The 17,140-nt window shown below is 34.9% G+C and overlaps 1 protein-coding gene across 2 annotated transcripts in view; it reads left to right on the forward strand.

Moving 5' to 3' along the window:
* Positions 1 to 17,140, forward strand: part of Atet (ABC transporter expressed in trachea) — a 240,800-nt gene that overhangs the window by 39,072 nt on the left and 184,588 nt on the right. For both annotated transcript variants that reach the window (XM_073969937.1, XM_073969939.1), the window contains exon 2: positions 816 to 848. The gene's annotated coding sequence lies outside the window, so the exon portion shown is untranslated. The remainder of the gene's footprint in view (positions 1 to 815; positions 849 to 17,140) is intronic.

Here is a 17,140-nt window from a genome sequence, read left to right on the forward strand (position 1 = left end):
GGCATAATGTCGGCCTTGTACTTTTCAAGTACATCTGCTAATGCGAAAACTGCACCTTTTCTATAAAGTGTGCGAACATTCCAGGTGCAGATTCGCAGATCATGGTCCTTAAAACGTTTGCGGGGGTTGTCAACTTTAGAGGGATTTGTTTTTCTTTTCTTTTGTTTTTTCATAGTGGGCTGTTTTTTCTAGGGGAGGGTTACTAACCCGGCGCCCAAACCCAAGTTTTTAACGTTCTTATTGGTGAACGCGCGGCACATGTTAGCGCACTACCTTTAACGGGTGTTAAAGGCAGCTCCCTAGGTGACACCACGGGGAGGTCAGTGTCCACTTGAGATGAGAGAGGGACCAAGATAAATCCTGGACTTTGCCATGTTAAAGCCGGTCAGGACCTTGGTATATCTCGTACCCTACGTCACCCAAAAAAATGCCGTTCTTCCTTGTTATTTTTAAAACTATCAGTATTCTGGCACCCATGTGAACGCAGGCCGGGATACACTATTCGTAAATTTTCTAAGATTATCATAAGTATAGCTAATAAAGATCCGGTCAATGTTAAATATTTTATTCCTATCGGTATTATTTACTATTTCGGGTTCTAAGCACCACAGAGTTTTTTTCTTGCCAAAACTCCATATTAGTTTGGTAATAGTGGCAACGATCGATCCAGTATTCATTCAAATCTTCATATTTTCATAATGATGACTGTAGATGTTCGCATGGCCTGGGTCGAATTTAAGTTCTTTATAATTGCTTTACTATAATTTTTTATTTATAAACGTATTAAATTAATTTTTTGTATTATTTCTTTCCAGACTGGCTGACTGTTGAAAATAGTGGGCATTATTGTAAGTACACCCCCATGAAACATGTTTGAAAATTTGAAATCAAATTTATTAGAAAATAACTGGTCGATATTTTTAGAACACCATTGTCACCAAAACGATTTCCTATTGTTCGCCACAGTCGTTCATTTATTCATTCCGTTGACATTTTAAGGTTTAGTTGTACAAAACGGTTTTCAAACAAACCGAAAGTGACACTTTAACCTTTGACTAAATTTTTTCCGACTACATGCGATAGTAATTATCATTTCAACGCAATTAAGGTTGTTGTTGGCGTTTTGTTTTGTTTTTTTTTTTTTTTTTTTTTGTTAGTTTGACAATTTTACAACAGGCGTTCCGCTATAATTTGCTATTTTATGGATTCTGATATGAAAACGTTACGATAGATTTCATTTTCCATTCCATGGAATGACACCGTATAAAATGTATACAACTAGAAATCATTAAATATGGATGTGTAATTATGTATATGTGAGTGCACATATGTATGTGCATTTGTTATTCAGTAAAAATGTTTTATGAATGGCAAACAATTTGATATGTATGGTTATTAGGGTGTCATGGAAATTTGAATGAGACAATTAAAGATGACCAAACATTTATAATCCACATCATAACTATGGGAGCCGCAAGCACAGTGGAGCCTAAGTATGCTAGTGTTTGAAACCCAGAGCATCAATTTAAATTTTTATCCTCGTACTAAATATTAACCAAATTTTCTGAGGATATATGTGGAAAGTCTTGGAAGTGATACGTTATACCATACGAACTAAGATAGGTTTAGGCTTTAATCTTCTATATTAGGGAAGACTCTCCTTTTCTCTTCTAGGACGTTTGTGGGAAACTATGTACATACATATGTAATTGTGATATGGGAACACATTATGACAGGATTTGTATGAAATGATTTACTTATCCAAAGCTATGGATCTTTTATGCTCATGGAATCCACAGATCATGCGCCTAACGAGACAACTTCCTTTTAAACTAAACTTCCAACCAAATCCTCAATATTCATTACACCCTAATACTCTTATAAATCATAAATTTTACACACACGTCAGCTATTTGTACAAGTCTCTATATAAACATTAATGTATACATTATATACATACATATGTATGTCTAAATATGCATGTGTTTGCTACTAAAAACAAAACAAAAGCTTCCGTTTCCCCTGATGACGATGACTTAAAGCCATGTTATCACGACATAGTAATAATTCTATTCTCAACAATGTCTTTCAAATTTTTTTTGTTTGCTAGGCCTGTAGGAAATGTTGAAAAGGTTGTAGGTAACAGAAATATGTACATACATAATCACAATAACAACAACAACAACAGCAAGATTAAACTTTGTCATTTGGCACTTTGCTAAAGGCCGCTAAAAGAATAAATAAACATTAATGCGGGATAAATGCTCGGCGATACAACACAAAATATGAAATTCTTCCGTCAAGATAAACTTTTGCAAAGAAAATAACAAACGGAAAGCATTGAGAAAAGGACAAAGTGATTATGAGGCAAAAGGAAGTAAATCTTTTATGTTAAATTCACATAAGGTCACATTAGGAATTCAATGTGGAATTTAATCAAGAATTGAAAAAAAATAAATATTTCCTCACATGAACTGAAAGAAATAGGGAAAAGACAAGACCATAAGGTGTTCATATATTCTAATCATAGATCAATTGTAGGACGCCATACAGGTCGTAAGATGTTATCCTTTTAAGAGATAATTAGATTTAATTACAGAAGGCTTATCTAGTAGAAAACAGTTAGTTTTTTTTAATAGAAACCATAATGTTTTTTTTTAATTGAAGACCATAAGGACTTCTCATAACAGTTCATGAGGTCCTCATATAAAATACCATGGAGTCTGCATATAGAAGTTCAAAGGACATCCTATAGACTACTATGACGTCTTCATAATAAAGATCATGATGTCTTCTACCACGATGTCCACTTATAAAAGACCATGAGAACTGCTTCTGAAAGACCATGAGGTCTTATTATAGATGAGCGAACCTCATGCTAATCTATAAGAAGACCACATGGTCTTTTATAAAAAGTTCTTTACATTTATAGAAGGCCATGAGGACTTTCAATACAAGATCGTGAGGTAATTTTATAGAAGACCAAGAAGACTTTTTATTTGGTTTTCGTCCTATAGAAGACCATGAGGTATACTTCTTGAGGCTTTATTAGAGAATATCATTAGTTTTTTCGTGAGGTCTTCTTATAGAAGACCATTAAATCTGTCTATAGAAGACCATGAATTCGTCTTATAGAAGATCCTGAGAAGATCTTGAGGTCCTGCTTCTATAAGTCTGTCATAAGAAAGACCATGAGACTTCTTGCAGAAGACCGTGCTGTTTTTTCTGAGGTCTATTGCGATGTTAGAAGACCTAACAAGATACCATGAACACTTTTTTAGAAGGCCATGAGGTCTTCTTGTAGAATTCGTATGGAAGAACATGTGGAATTCGTCTAGAGGACCATGAGGTCTTCTTATAGGAGACCATAAAAACTTCTCATAGAAAACCATTAGGTCTTCTTATAGGAGACCATAAAAACTTCTCATAGAAGACCATTAGGTCTTCTTATAGAGTACCATAATGTATTCTTATAGGAGATCATTAATTATTCTTATAGGAGACCATGAGGTCTTCTTATATAAGAACATGAGGCTTTTTTATACAAGACCATGAGGTATTCTTATTGAAGACCACAAGGTCGTCTTATAGCGGACCATAAGATCTTGTTATAGAAGGCAATGGATCTTCTTACAGAAGACCTGTAGGCCTTCTTTTAGAGTATGAGCTTTTTTATACAAGACCATTAGGTCTTCTTATTGAAGAAGGCCATGAAGTCTGCTTATATAAGGCTATGATCTTCTGCTAGAATACTACGTGGTCTTATTATAGAAGACCATGAGGTCTTTCTATAGGGGACCATAAGGTCTTCCTATAGAGGACCATAAGGTCTTCTTATAGAGGACCATAAGGTCTTCTTATAGAAGGCCATGGGGTCTTCTTGTACAAGGCAATGAACTCGTCTTATAGAAAATCATGAGGTCCTCTTATTGAAAACCATGAGGTCTGCTTATGAAAAACAATGAGGTCTTCTAATAGGAGACCATGAAGTCTTCTAATGAGGTCTTCTAATGGAAGACCATAAGGTCTTCTAATGAGGTCTTCTTATAGAAGACTTCTTCTTGTAGAGGTCTTCTTATAGAAGGACCTGAGTCTTCCTATAGAAGACCATGTTAGTATTCTTATGGGGTTTTCGAGATGTGTGTGAAATTAAATTGGATGTCAAATTGGAAAATTAAATTTTAGCAAAGGCACGAACCAACGTCAGAGTGCTGTTAAAGGATTAACAGATCTCTGTTAAGGACTTAACATAGCACTGCTGAGGCTAAATTGAAATTGGAATTTAATTACAAAATTCAATTTAAGAATTAAACTATTAAATTCGGTATAATATGGATTAAGGGAAACTGTAAATATTTATTTAGTATACAATTTAATTATATTAATGAGGTTCGTTTAAACATTTAAATAATTATATACGTGTCAATTTCTAACAAAAGTACTAACGACCACAACTGCTAAAGGGTTATTACTTTGGGGCCCCCACCAAAAAATGGGGAGGGGTTCGTCGACGTAATATTTTTTTCTGGATAGGGCATCGAATGGGGAGAGCGGTTCGTCGAAGGGATATTTTTTTCTAGATTGGGAATCGAATGTCCATCTAGTTCTAAGGCTTGAAGTCCTTCATATAGAATACCATGGGGTCTTCTTATAGAAGACTATTAGGTCTTCTTATAGAAGAACATTAGGTCTTCTTATGAAGAACATTAGTCTTCTTAAAGAAGAACATTAGGTATTCTTGCAGAATACCATGTGATCTTGCAGAAGTTCTAAGGTTTCTAGAAGTCTTTCAGATAAAATACAATGGTCTTCTTTAAGAAGGTCTTCTTATTGAAATGTCCTCTTATGGAAGACCATAAAGTCGTTCTTAGAAGAATTGATGTTTTCTTATAGAAGATCATCAGGTCTTCTTATAGAATATAGATCTTCTGCTAGAAGACTATATGTTCTTCTTATAGAAAACCATGATGTCTTCCTATAGATAGATATAGGATAACCATATTATCCTATAGAAGACAATGAGATTATCTTATAGAAGACCATGAGTTCTTCTTATAGAGTCTTCTAAGATATTCCTATAGAAGACCACTAGGAATTCCCACTGTACAGCATGAGGTTATAGACGACTTTGAGGTCTTCTTATTGTAAAATGTCATAAAGTCTTCTTATAGAGAGCCTTTTTATAAAAGACCATGACGGATACTTATAGAAGACCATGAGGTCTTTTTTAGAATATGTCAATAGATCTTCGTATGGAAGGCCATGGGGTCTTCTTGTGGAAGACGAAGAGGTCTTCATATAGAGAACCGTGAGGTATTAAAGACCTTGAGGTCTTCTTAAAGAAACCAGGAGGCTTTCCGTTATAAGACCATGAGATCTTCCTATACATAGAAGACCTTGAGGTCTTCTTGTATAAGTCCATGAGGTCTAAAACGCCCACAAAAATAAACTAAGAACGGCTCATTCGTTTTCGAACTATCGTTGGCACCGCAAAATGCTTTTACAAAAAAAGGGTTCCGCAGGTAGCCATTTACCACAAGACTATGCAATATTTTTTAACAACAAAAATTCCAAAGGTAGCTTAAGATGTTCTCTTACATAGGAATAAAAGATTTACCTAAAAATATTGGTAGTTTTCTCAGAAAAAAATTATGAAAATTGAGTTTTTTTTTGACCAGCACAACATTTTCTTTTGGAAAACCAATAGAATCATTTGGTCTTTTTATAGAGAACCATGAGGTCTTCTTATAGATGACTATGATCCCTACTTACAGAAGACCCTGTGGTCTGCATATAGAAGATCATGAAGTCTTCTTATGAGAGACCATAAGATCTTTCTATAGAAGACCTTGATGACTTCCTATAGGAGACCATGAGGTCTTCCTATAAAACACCATGAAGTCTTCTTGTAAGATACCATAAGGTCTTCTTATAGCATACCTTCCTAAAGAAGACCATGAGCTCTTATAGATCATGGGGTTTGATGAGGTTTTCTATAAAAGACCATGGAGTCATTTTCTAGAAGACTATGAAGTCTTCTGTAGATAACCTTAAGGCAATAATATGTTCTTATAGAAGGTAATGAGGTATTCTTAGTGAAGATCTTCATATAGAAGACAATGGGGTTCTTATTATAGAAGACCATGAAATCTTCTTGCAGAAGACCATGAGATCTTCTAATAGAAAAACATGAAGTCTTCTAGCAAAATATCGTCTTGAAGAAGTTTTGAGGTCATTTAATAGAAGACCATGAGGTCTACTTGATGGAGACATTGAGGTCTTCTTATATTTTCATATCAAATACCATTAAGTTCTTAAAGAGGGGTCTTCTTGTAGATGTACTGAGGCCTTCTCATAGAAGACCATGAGGTTTTCGTAAAGAATTCCAAGTTGTCGTCATATATGTATATACCAAAAGGTTTTCATATAGAACACCCTGCGGTTACAAAATGAACATTTTTCGTAAACTTTATGAACATTTTGCTCCCAAAAATCATACGTAGTGGGAATACTGAACTCAGAAAAGACCATGTACTCATATGCCGTCATTACTTTGATTCGGCTATTAATATCGTTCTAAATATAACATAATATTTTAGTTTCTATTGTTTTCAATGTTCTTTCATTATTTAAATATTTACCCACACTGGTTAAGATAAATAAAATATGAATAGGGGCCACCGTGGTGCAATGGTTAGCACGTCCGCCTTGCACTCAGATGGTCTGCGGTTCGAATCCCAGGCCAAGCAACATCAAATTTTCAACGGTGGCAAAATTCCCCCTCAGTAATGCTGGCGACATTTCCTGAGTATTTAAGCCATGAAAAACTTCTCTACAAGTGGTGTCGTAAGACACGCCGTTCGGACTCGGCAATAAAAAGTAGGTCCCATATCATTGAGCCAATATGAATCGGCGTGCACTCATTGATATGAGAGAAGTCTCCCTTGTCCCATCTGGGATGTTTGTGGAACAATTATTAAATTATTATTAAGATAAATACTGACATTAAACACAATATAAGCTGTGTTAAGTTCGCATGCCAATAGATAAGACTGACTAGAAAACATAGGCTAGACAAAAGAAAAAAAACAAAATTTTAGTGTCACGAAAATTGCAACGTAATACAAAGATAACCAAAACAATATAAAACGCCTCAATATATTCGACTTAAATAGAAACTACACATTTGTTAATAATTGAGATAAAACCTAATCAGTTGAAAAACTAATATTTGAATTCATTTAAATATATGAAATTTTCAAAATTTATATCAAGAAATTAATAAGTCGAATTTAGAATAGACTTTTTTGCCAATGTTGTATTCCACATATTGTTCTTAAGCTACCTATTTATCTCCAATATGTATCTTTATAGGGATGCGGGTGCCACATTTTCCAAAATCAAGTCTGTTTTTTTTTTCATTTTATATTATAGCCCTTCTGTGCAATAGGGTGTTTTATGCCTACACTTAAAAATTGTTTATGTTATGTCGGCATTGTTAAATAGAAAACCAAAACTTTCACAATAGCTAACATACGGCTGATGTCAATATTTCAATAATTTTGATAATTATCAATTGTATTTCTTTGAGTTTATGTACCATTCACACATTCTTACTTTTCATAATGTTTCATTATCATTTCAGTTTTGATCTTTACTGTTTGTGTTCTCATTTTATGTGTCAACTGCATACGCTTGTTGGCATTTATTTATGAACCCCCTTCTGTGTGTATGCTGTACAAAATGATGCCACAAACTATTTTGTTCCCGGCATAAAATATGAAGATTACCGAGACAATAACTACTACAGAGCAAAATAATAAATATACAGTTGAGCCCGCATAAGGGTCATTATTATGCTTTTTGAGGTCATCCTATAGAAGAATATGAGGTCTTTTTATAGAGCACGATATGGTCGTCATACAGATGACCATGAGGTATTCCATAGCAGATCATTAGGTCTTCAAATAGACGACCAAGCGGTTTTCCTAATCTAGAAGAGGTCTTCTCATAGAATACCACGAGGTCTTCTAATATACGACCAAGAGATTTCCTTATAGAAAACCATGAGATCTTCTCATACAAAACCGTGAGTTCTTCTATTTAAGAAAACCATGAAGTCTTCTTATGGGAACCAAAGAGGTTCTTAATAGAAAACCATGAGGTTTTCTCATAGAAGACCATGAAGTCTTTTCATAGAATATCATGAGTTCTTCTCAAAGAAAACAATAGAATACCATGAGGTCAGCTTTAAGAAAACCGTGAGGTTTTCTTATGGGAACCAAAGAGCTTCTCAATAGAAGACCATGAGGTCATCTCATAGAAGTCCATGAGATCTTCTTACAGAAGACTATGAGGTCTTCAAATAAAATAACCAGCGGGCATCCTATTGAAGAGCAACAGGTTTTCATAAAGAATACCATAAAGCCTTTCAGTAAAGTCTTAACGTTGAGAAAAGATATTGTAGGAGCAATCATTCTCTAAGAACAATATAGTGTTTTTTTTTAAATCTGAAAATATATATTGTTGGTGCAACAATATATTTTGTGTCATTATGGTGCCTTAAACAATAAATATGGTTGAAACAATAATACATATATATATATATATATATATATATATATATATATATATATATATATATATATATATGGTAAATTTCAAATTTCCTTTGCAATTACATAGAAAAAAAATTAAAAACTTTTTTGGAGAGCACATCCGCCATTTTTGGTACATGGGTTACGAAAAAAAATCGTGGTTTCAAATCTGTTCGCGTTCACAAAATTGGATGCTGCACTCAAAAGTTATATGCGGTTTTACTCTCTTGTAAAGAAGAAAATATTTAAAAATTCCTATTGTGTTGTAATATGAACATGTATATATGAATCGTTAGCAGCATTTGGTATCTATCCATAGATGCTAAAATAGTTGCTAAATTTATTTTTATTTTCGCGGAAAATCAAAAAATATTGAAGAAATCTTGGAATAAATTTTATTTATTCTAAATCAGAGTCCAAAAAATCTCTAAAAAAAATAATTTAAAAATACGTACAGAATCTAGACAACGCGTAGAAAAATGTGAGACCAAAATTATTAAGATCGCGTTTATAACTTGCATATTACAGCAACAACAAAGAACGGAAACTTATTGTTGGAAATTATTTCAAAAATATATTTTTGGTAAAATACGAAAAATTTGAAAAATAAATGTTGGGAGTTATTCTATTATTTCGCTAAATTTCGATTCAAATCCTGAAGTATTTTGCTTAAACTTCTACGAGAAAAGTAATTAGTCATCGTGAAAGTATATTTGCTTTCTGTGATAAGCAATAGAAATAAGAAGTAGAGGGTAATGTTGAAATTACAATCAAAGAAAAAACATAGAAGTTAAAAACCGAATAATTCGCGAATTGGTTAAAATCGGTTGAGGTGCATGTGCTTTTCGGATACAGGGAGTCCATGTCTATCAATATGCATGGATTTTCCCATGTTTCATTCAGCGGCCAAAGTGTGCCATCAGTTGCATCTTACTATTCAAAAAACCTTCAAGTGGGCAAAAATTACGCGATATGCATATGGTGATAAGGTGCATCCGATTTCAATGGTCCCCTATTAAAAATACGTCAATATAAATTATTTTAGACAGATTCGTCAAGAACTGCGGATGTGCCACCGCATTCTATTTTGGGATAAATAGGGATATTACTCCTGAATCTTTGTAATTTGTGACACACCTTTTTGGCAAATATTATAATCGCGTATAAAGGATTACATTTATGCAAAAATAATCAATGAAAATTGCGGTTCAATTCGCGGAATTGTCAAAATATATTTTTGCAGATTTTCCTACTCTCAAGGTATCTATATCCGGCGTTTTAGTGGATGGATTCGACCGCGGAAGAGCTCATTAGATCCGGCACGTAAAAAAACTAAAATCACGCGGGGTTCAGGGGTACCTGTACGACAGTTGTAAATTTTAAAGCCAAAAAATAGGTTTTTTCAGAAAATTTACGCACCAAATTTTCGCCTTTGGACTCCTATTACTAGGAAGCTGTACGGAGCACACTCATGAGATATACATCGAACGACGTGGAATCGCGAGTTCTACAATCCTATAAATTACTTTGGATTATTATCTAGTTGCACCCACTATTTATAAGAAAAATTCGAAAAACCCAGTTTTCAAAACTTCAAAATGTCAGCATCGATTTTAGGGGGATGCAGTGTATATATCGAGAAGTCATACATTAGAACCATGTTGCCCAAGGGGTATTCTTCAATTCTTTCTTTGAGCTTATGTCTGAATTTTCCGTGGTTTGACCAGAAATCAAGAAAGAACACAAAAAAACTTGTAAACTTCAACACATTTTTACCTATTTTTTAATATTACCACCAACGCAGCTTCCACGAAAATTATTTGTTATGGTCCATATTATGAAATCATGGCGAAAACACTTCAATTAATATAAATATATTCATATTTTATAAAATATATTAACAGTTCGCGACTTATTAAATGGTAAACCTCAACTTCAACGATTGCAAAACTTTTTTGAATATTACCATATATATTCAGATTTAAAAAAAAAAACACTATTTTGTTCTTAGAATATGATTGCTCCTAAAATATGTCTTCTCTCATATTAAAAGCAATATCATGAGGTCTATATTTACAGAAGCATGAGGTTTTCGTATAGAAGACTATGATGTCTTCTCATAGAAGACTAAGAGGTCTTCTTATAGAATTTTTATAAATTTTATATCTATATCGGAGCATGAGCCTTTTTATTGAAGACCAAAAGGTCTTTGTATGGAGGCGCTCCTTATCCGCATGGCGCCATCGATCTTGGACAGTTCGACAGACACCCACCGTAAGATCTTCTTATGGAAGACTAAATTTGTTCATATAAAAGACCAAGAGATCTTCTTATTGAGTACTAAGAGTTTTTCATATAGATGACCATGAGATCTTCTTATAGACGATCACGTGGTCTTATGAGAGGTCCTTATAGAAGTCCAATCGGTCTTCCTTTCTGTAATGACCTCCTTACTTTCTGTAACAACCTCACTTTTGTTTGGGTCCAAACAAATATATGTTTGCAACATTTTGTTACATATCTCAATTTTATAGGTTTGGGTACCAACATATTTTTTATTTTAGAACATATTTTTCATGGGTGGAGAGAGGATGTTTGTCAAAGAAAGTAACAACAGGGCTTTTACGGCTGCGGAATGCCGGTTTATAATAAAAAGCTGTGTGTATGGTGTAATAGGAGACGCATAAGTTTTGTGATGTGTATGCGTAAACACGTGTGTTTCATGCTTTGTTGTTGTTAACCAACGTAGCAAGCGAAGAGGAAAAGAAAAAAATGGTATTAATTATGTTGGTCTTCTTTCTTCAGTGTCCTAAAGACAATCGTTGAGTATAGACGGTAAATTGGGTGAATAAATCAGTGTTGTGTCTTTTCTTAAAGAAATTGTGCTTTTTAGTAAATTATACATTTTATAATTGAATAAAAAAGTTGAATGGAAATATTTTATTGGACAACGAAGAAATCGCATTTAATATTGGTAATTACATCAATACATTTTTCATATACATACATACATATGTATATTTGAAATGTGAATCTACCTATTTATTACATTATATAATCATTTGATTCCAGATGCCGATTTCCCGCTGATGATTTCAACTTTGAGGAAAATGCGTTTTATTTCACAACTAAGAAGAAGCGTTCAACGATGTTTCTATAAAATCTTTTCTTTTTAAAGTGCGACTTTTTATAATTTATTCCATTCAGTTTTTTCTTTTACTAAAGTCTGTTTTGCCTTTCTTTGGTATTTTGTATGTACCTATGTGTCTGTTGTGCTTTTGCTTTTTTTCTATGCCTTTCAATAAAATACCACCATTTATAAATGTGTGTATATGTTAGAGATAGCCAGTGAGCGCTTGCTGAGAGCAAGTGAGCATACATTTCAATGTGTCACATTGACATTTACGCTCCCTTGCTCTCAGAAAGCGCCCATTGGTGCAGGTCTTTGCTTTTTTGTGACTTTTGGGTTTGTATTTGTTTGCACCCAAACATAAAATTTGTTTGCACCTAAACATATAATTTGTTTGCATCCAAACATATAATTTGTTTGCACCCAAACATATAATTTGTTTGCACCCAAATATATATTTGTTTGCAGGAACCAAACATATGTTATGTTCCAAAAATTTGAGGACTTCATTTAAGATTCTCACACGTACGTTTATGTCGCTTTTTCTAGCTTCTTCTGAAAATAAAAAAAAATTGAGAGAAAAGGAGAATTGTCCTTTTCTCTAATTTTTTTTTTATAATCGCTTCTTGTTGCTACTGTTTGCAGGGCTGTCTTGTATGCCTGTGATCTCTGTTCTTCAGTAGCCTTGCAACTACACTATTGATTGTAGGTGATGGTTTTTGGTAACAAAGCATAGATTTTGCGGCACTGCGCTTCAACATTATCGAGACGAGGAGTGTCGTCTTCCAACTAGATTATATTCTTTGTCTGTCCATCGAGGGCGGGGGCGTAGACGAATGCTTTGTTTTTTGTTTTTATACGGATTGTCGCAGTTCTCTCATAAATCGGAGTGAATCTGGAGTTTTAAGGTTTCTGATTTACCAGAAATCCAACATCTACCTGATGTGTCGCTTAAGGGTTGCTATAGTACGGTGCCTAATAATTTGTGATATTTACATCGCACAGTGGTACCTGCGAAAAAATCAACAAATTGATAGTAATAAATTGATGTGTGTGAAATCAATAAATTTTCTTGAAACACATCAAACTTTTCTAGAGACAAAGAAAAAAGTGCTGATATGTAATCATTACCGAACATGAAAAATATTGTTACGAATATAGTAAGCGATTTAAGGGGTTATGGCCATATGCAAATTTTACAAAATCGAACATTTTTTACTGATTCATTTTAAGGTACAGGTAGAATAGAATATGTTGCAAAGAATTTCGAGTCGATCGGTTAGCATTTCGCCTAAACATTGGGGAACCTCCTAGATTGAGGAGGCTAGAACAGTCAGTGAGCGAATATAAATGCGGGAGTGTAGCAGGTGGGTGATTTGACTAATACCGACAGCGTTCTAAAACCGTCAATGAAGTAAAGAGTAACCTGAATGGAGCAAAGCTGTGTGCTTAGTAGAATTAAGATGTGTGAATAAGTGAATAACTTCAATAAACTCAACCAATAAAACAAGGGATCGTGTATTACGATTCTATAATCTAAACGAACTCTCTTTTTATTTGGTACATATATCAGGGAATAAAACAACGTCTACAATATGTAAAAGAAAGCGGCACCTTTATATGGCATCTGCGTGAACCATCAAAATGCCGACATCAACCAATAAAATTGGAAGGAGCTATTTTATGGAACCTATGTACAAATATATATGTAAAAGTAAGCGGCACCTTTATATGGGATCTGCGTGAACCGTCAATATACCGACATCAACCAATAAAATCGGGAGTAACTTTTTAATGGAACCTTTGTATAAATATAGACTTAACATGTTTCCCATTGCACCACTGTGTCACGTGACATTCCAAAAATCTGAAGTTTCGTAGTTGAATGTCTTCTATTTGGATCACATTAACTTAATGTAATTATAGGATTTTGTTGACATAAACAAATTCCAATTATCTATACCTAACTGTCGTTTTTATTATCTACATGTTTCATGTTTAACACGAGATTATCAATAAGTATTTGTTTGTATGGTGTGTATGGATGTTTGTCAATATCAATATTAAGTTATTATATCTCTCTAGCTGTGTATAGTTGTAGTTGTATGTCTATTATAAATATATTTTGTCCCCACTTACCCGATGATAACGACCATGACCTACACAATACCAACAGAAAATTCTTATCTAGTTCAACGAACAAATGAACTGAAAATTGCTTTGGGGTATTGAAGATGCCCAACAAATAGAACCTTTTTTCGATGCGATGATGATGATGATGACATGGCCTTCTCCGGTTACAATGACACAGATATACATAATTGTGATTATGAAACTTTATCAAAATGAAATTAATGTTGGGTGTTTTGTGCATTTCACACAGCTCACAAAAATACGGCAACGCCCTAATGCTGTTTGTTGCCTTTCGAGTTATTTATACCCTAAATTACAAAGTGGGCGTAGAGAGTTGTAAAGTTTGTCTTTAATCGAAATGTTTGTAAGACATTTTGAATTATGGGTTAGAAAAACATTAGTTGTGATGCTGAATCGGTAAATGGGTGTTACCATAATACAATGATTGACTGTTTTGCTGTGCTGGCAAAAACATTTCACGTTTTTAGATGTTGATATTGCAAAGAATGTTTCTGATTTCTTTTAGGTGACGTAGTGGATAAAGGATATAAAGAAACGGATCTCATTTGTTTTATCACGACCATTACTTATTTTAGTCCACTTTTTATCTCAAGTCCACATAGACCTCCAAGTGTTGTATTAACAAATGACCAAAAGTTTGTGTTTAAAAGTCAACAGTTTTAGATGGGTTCTGTAACACAATTTGGAGCCAAGAAAAATAATTCATATTCTGACACCGCAGCATGATAGCACCCTTTATTTCAGAAAGGGTCTATAGAAGCACCCTTTCTTTCAGAAGAGGTCTCACAGTAACACCCAAGCCAGTAGTGCTGATGTGATGTATTGGAAAACACCGTAGCATTAAAGCACACTTCATTTAAGAAAGGGTCTATAGAAGCGCCCTTTCTTTAAGAAAAGGCCTATAGAAGCACCCTTTCATTCAGTAAGGGTCTATAGAAGCGCCCTTTCTTTAAGAAAAGGCCTATAGAAGCACCCTTTCATTCAGTAAGGGTCTATAGAAGTGCCCTTTCTTTAAGAAAAGGCCTATAGAAGCACCCTTTCATTCAGAAAGGGTCTATAGAAGCACCCTTTCTTTAAGAAAAGGCCTATAGAAACACCCTTTCATTCAGAAAGGGTCTATAGAAGCGCCCTTTCTTTAAGAAAAGGCCTATAGAAGCACCCTTTCATTCAGAAAGGGTCTATAGAAGCACCCATTTTTGCAGAAAGGACCTATAGAAGCACCCTTTCTTTCAGAAAGGGTCTATGGAAGCACCCTTTCTTTCAGAACGGGTCAATAGAAACACCCTTTCTTTTAGAACGGGTCTATAGAAGCACCATTTGTTTCAGAAAGGGCCTACAGAAGCACAATTTGTTTCAGAAAGGGTCTATTGAAGAACCCATTGTTTCAGAAAGGGTCTATGGAAGCAACCTTTCTTCCAGATAGGGTCTACAGAAGCACTCTTTCTTTCAGAAAGGGTCTCTAGAAGCTCCCTTTTATTCAGAAAGGGCTTATAGAAGCACTCGTTCATTCAGAAAGGGTCTATAGAAGCACCCTTTCATTCAGTAAGGGTCTATAGAAGTGCCCTTTCTTTAAGAAAAGGCCTATAGAAGCACCCTTTCATTCAGAAAGGGTCTATAGAAGCACCCTTTCTTTAAGAAAAGGCCTATAGAAACACCCTTTCATTCAGAAAGGGTCTATAGAAGCGCCCTTTCTTTAAGAAAAGGCCTATAGATGCACCCTTTCATTCAGGAAGGGTCTATAGAAGCACCCATTTTTGCAGAAAGGGCCTATAGAAGCACCCTTTCTTTCAGAAAGGGTCTATGGAAGCACCCTTTCTTTCAGAACGGGTCAATAGAAACACCCTTTCTTTTAGAACGGGTCTATAGAAGCACCATTTGTTTCAGAAAGGGCCTACAGAAGCACAATTTGTTTCAGAAAGGGTCTATTGAAGAACCCATTGTTTCAGAAAGGGTCTATGGAAGCACCCTTTCTTTCAGAACGGGTCAATAGAAACACCCTTTCTTTCAGAACGGGTCTATAGAAGCACCATTTGTTTCAGAAAGGGTCTATAGAAGCACCATTTGATTCAGGAAGGGCCTACAGAAGCACCATTTGTTTACGAAAGGGCCTACAGAAGCACAATTTGTTTCAGAACGGTTCCATAGAAGCACCCTTTGTTTCAGAATGGGTTTATAGAAGCACCCTTTGTTTCAGAATGGGTTTATAGAAGCACCCTTTGTTTCAGAATGGGTTTATAGAAGCACCCTTTGTTTCAGAATGGGTTTTTTCAGAACGGTTCTATAGAAGCACCCTTTGTTTCTGAAAGGGTCTATTGATGAACCCATTGTTTCAGAAAGGGTCTATAGAAGCAACCTTTCTTCCAGATAGGGTCTACAGAAGCACTCTTTCTTTCAGAAAGGGTCTCTAGAAGCTCCCTTTTATTCAGAAAGGGTTTATAGAAGCACTCGTTCATTCAGAAAGGGTCTATAGAAGCACCCTTTCTTTCAGAAAGGGTATATAGAAACACACTTCTTCAGAAAGGGTCTTTAGAAACACCCTTTCTTTCAGAAGGGGTCTCATTGTGTTGATGTACTGGAAGACACCGCAGCATGTTAGTACCCTTTCTTTCAGAAAATGGCTATAGAAGTACCCTTTCTTTCAGAAAATGCCTATAGAAGTACCCTTTCTCTCAGAAAGTATCTATAGAAGTACCCTTTCTCTCAGAAAGGGTCTATAGAAGTACCCTTTCTTTCAGAAAATTTCTATAGAAGTACCCCTTCTCTCAGAAAGTGTCTATAGAAGTACCCTTTCTCTCAGAAAGGGTCTATAGAAGCACCCTTTCTTTCAGAGGGGTCTATAGAATGACCCTTTCTTTCATAAAGGGTCTATAGAAGGACCCTTTCTTTCATAAAGGGTCTATAGAAGCACCCTTTCTTTCAGAGGGGTCTATAGAATGGCCCTTTCTTTCATAAAGGGTCTATAGAAGCACCCTTTCTTTCAGAGGGGTCCATAGAAGGACCCTTTCATAAAGGGTCTATAAAAGCACCCTTTCTTTCAGAAGGGTCTATAGAAGCATCCTTTGTTTCAAAAAGGGTCTATAGAAGCACCCTTTCTTTCAGAAGGGTCTATAGAAGCATCCTTTGTTTCAAAAAGGGTCTATAGAAGCACCCTTTCTTTTAGAAAGTGCCCACAGAAGCATCCTTTGTTTCAGAAAGGGACTATAGAAGCACCCTTTCTTTCAGAAAAAGTTCAAAATTTTTGTTTATGGTCAGTTCTAGC

Source organism: Musca autumnalis, unplaced genomic scaffold (genome assembly GCF_047663935.1).
Source record: "Musca autumnalis isolate F117 unplaced genomic scaffold, ASM4766393v1 scaffold_2, whole genome shotgun sequence".
NCBI lineage: Eukaryota > Metazoa > Arthropoda > Insecta > Diptera > Muscidae > Musca > Musca autumnalis.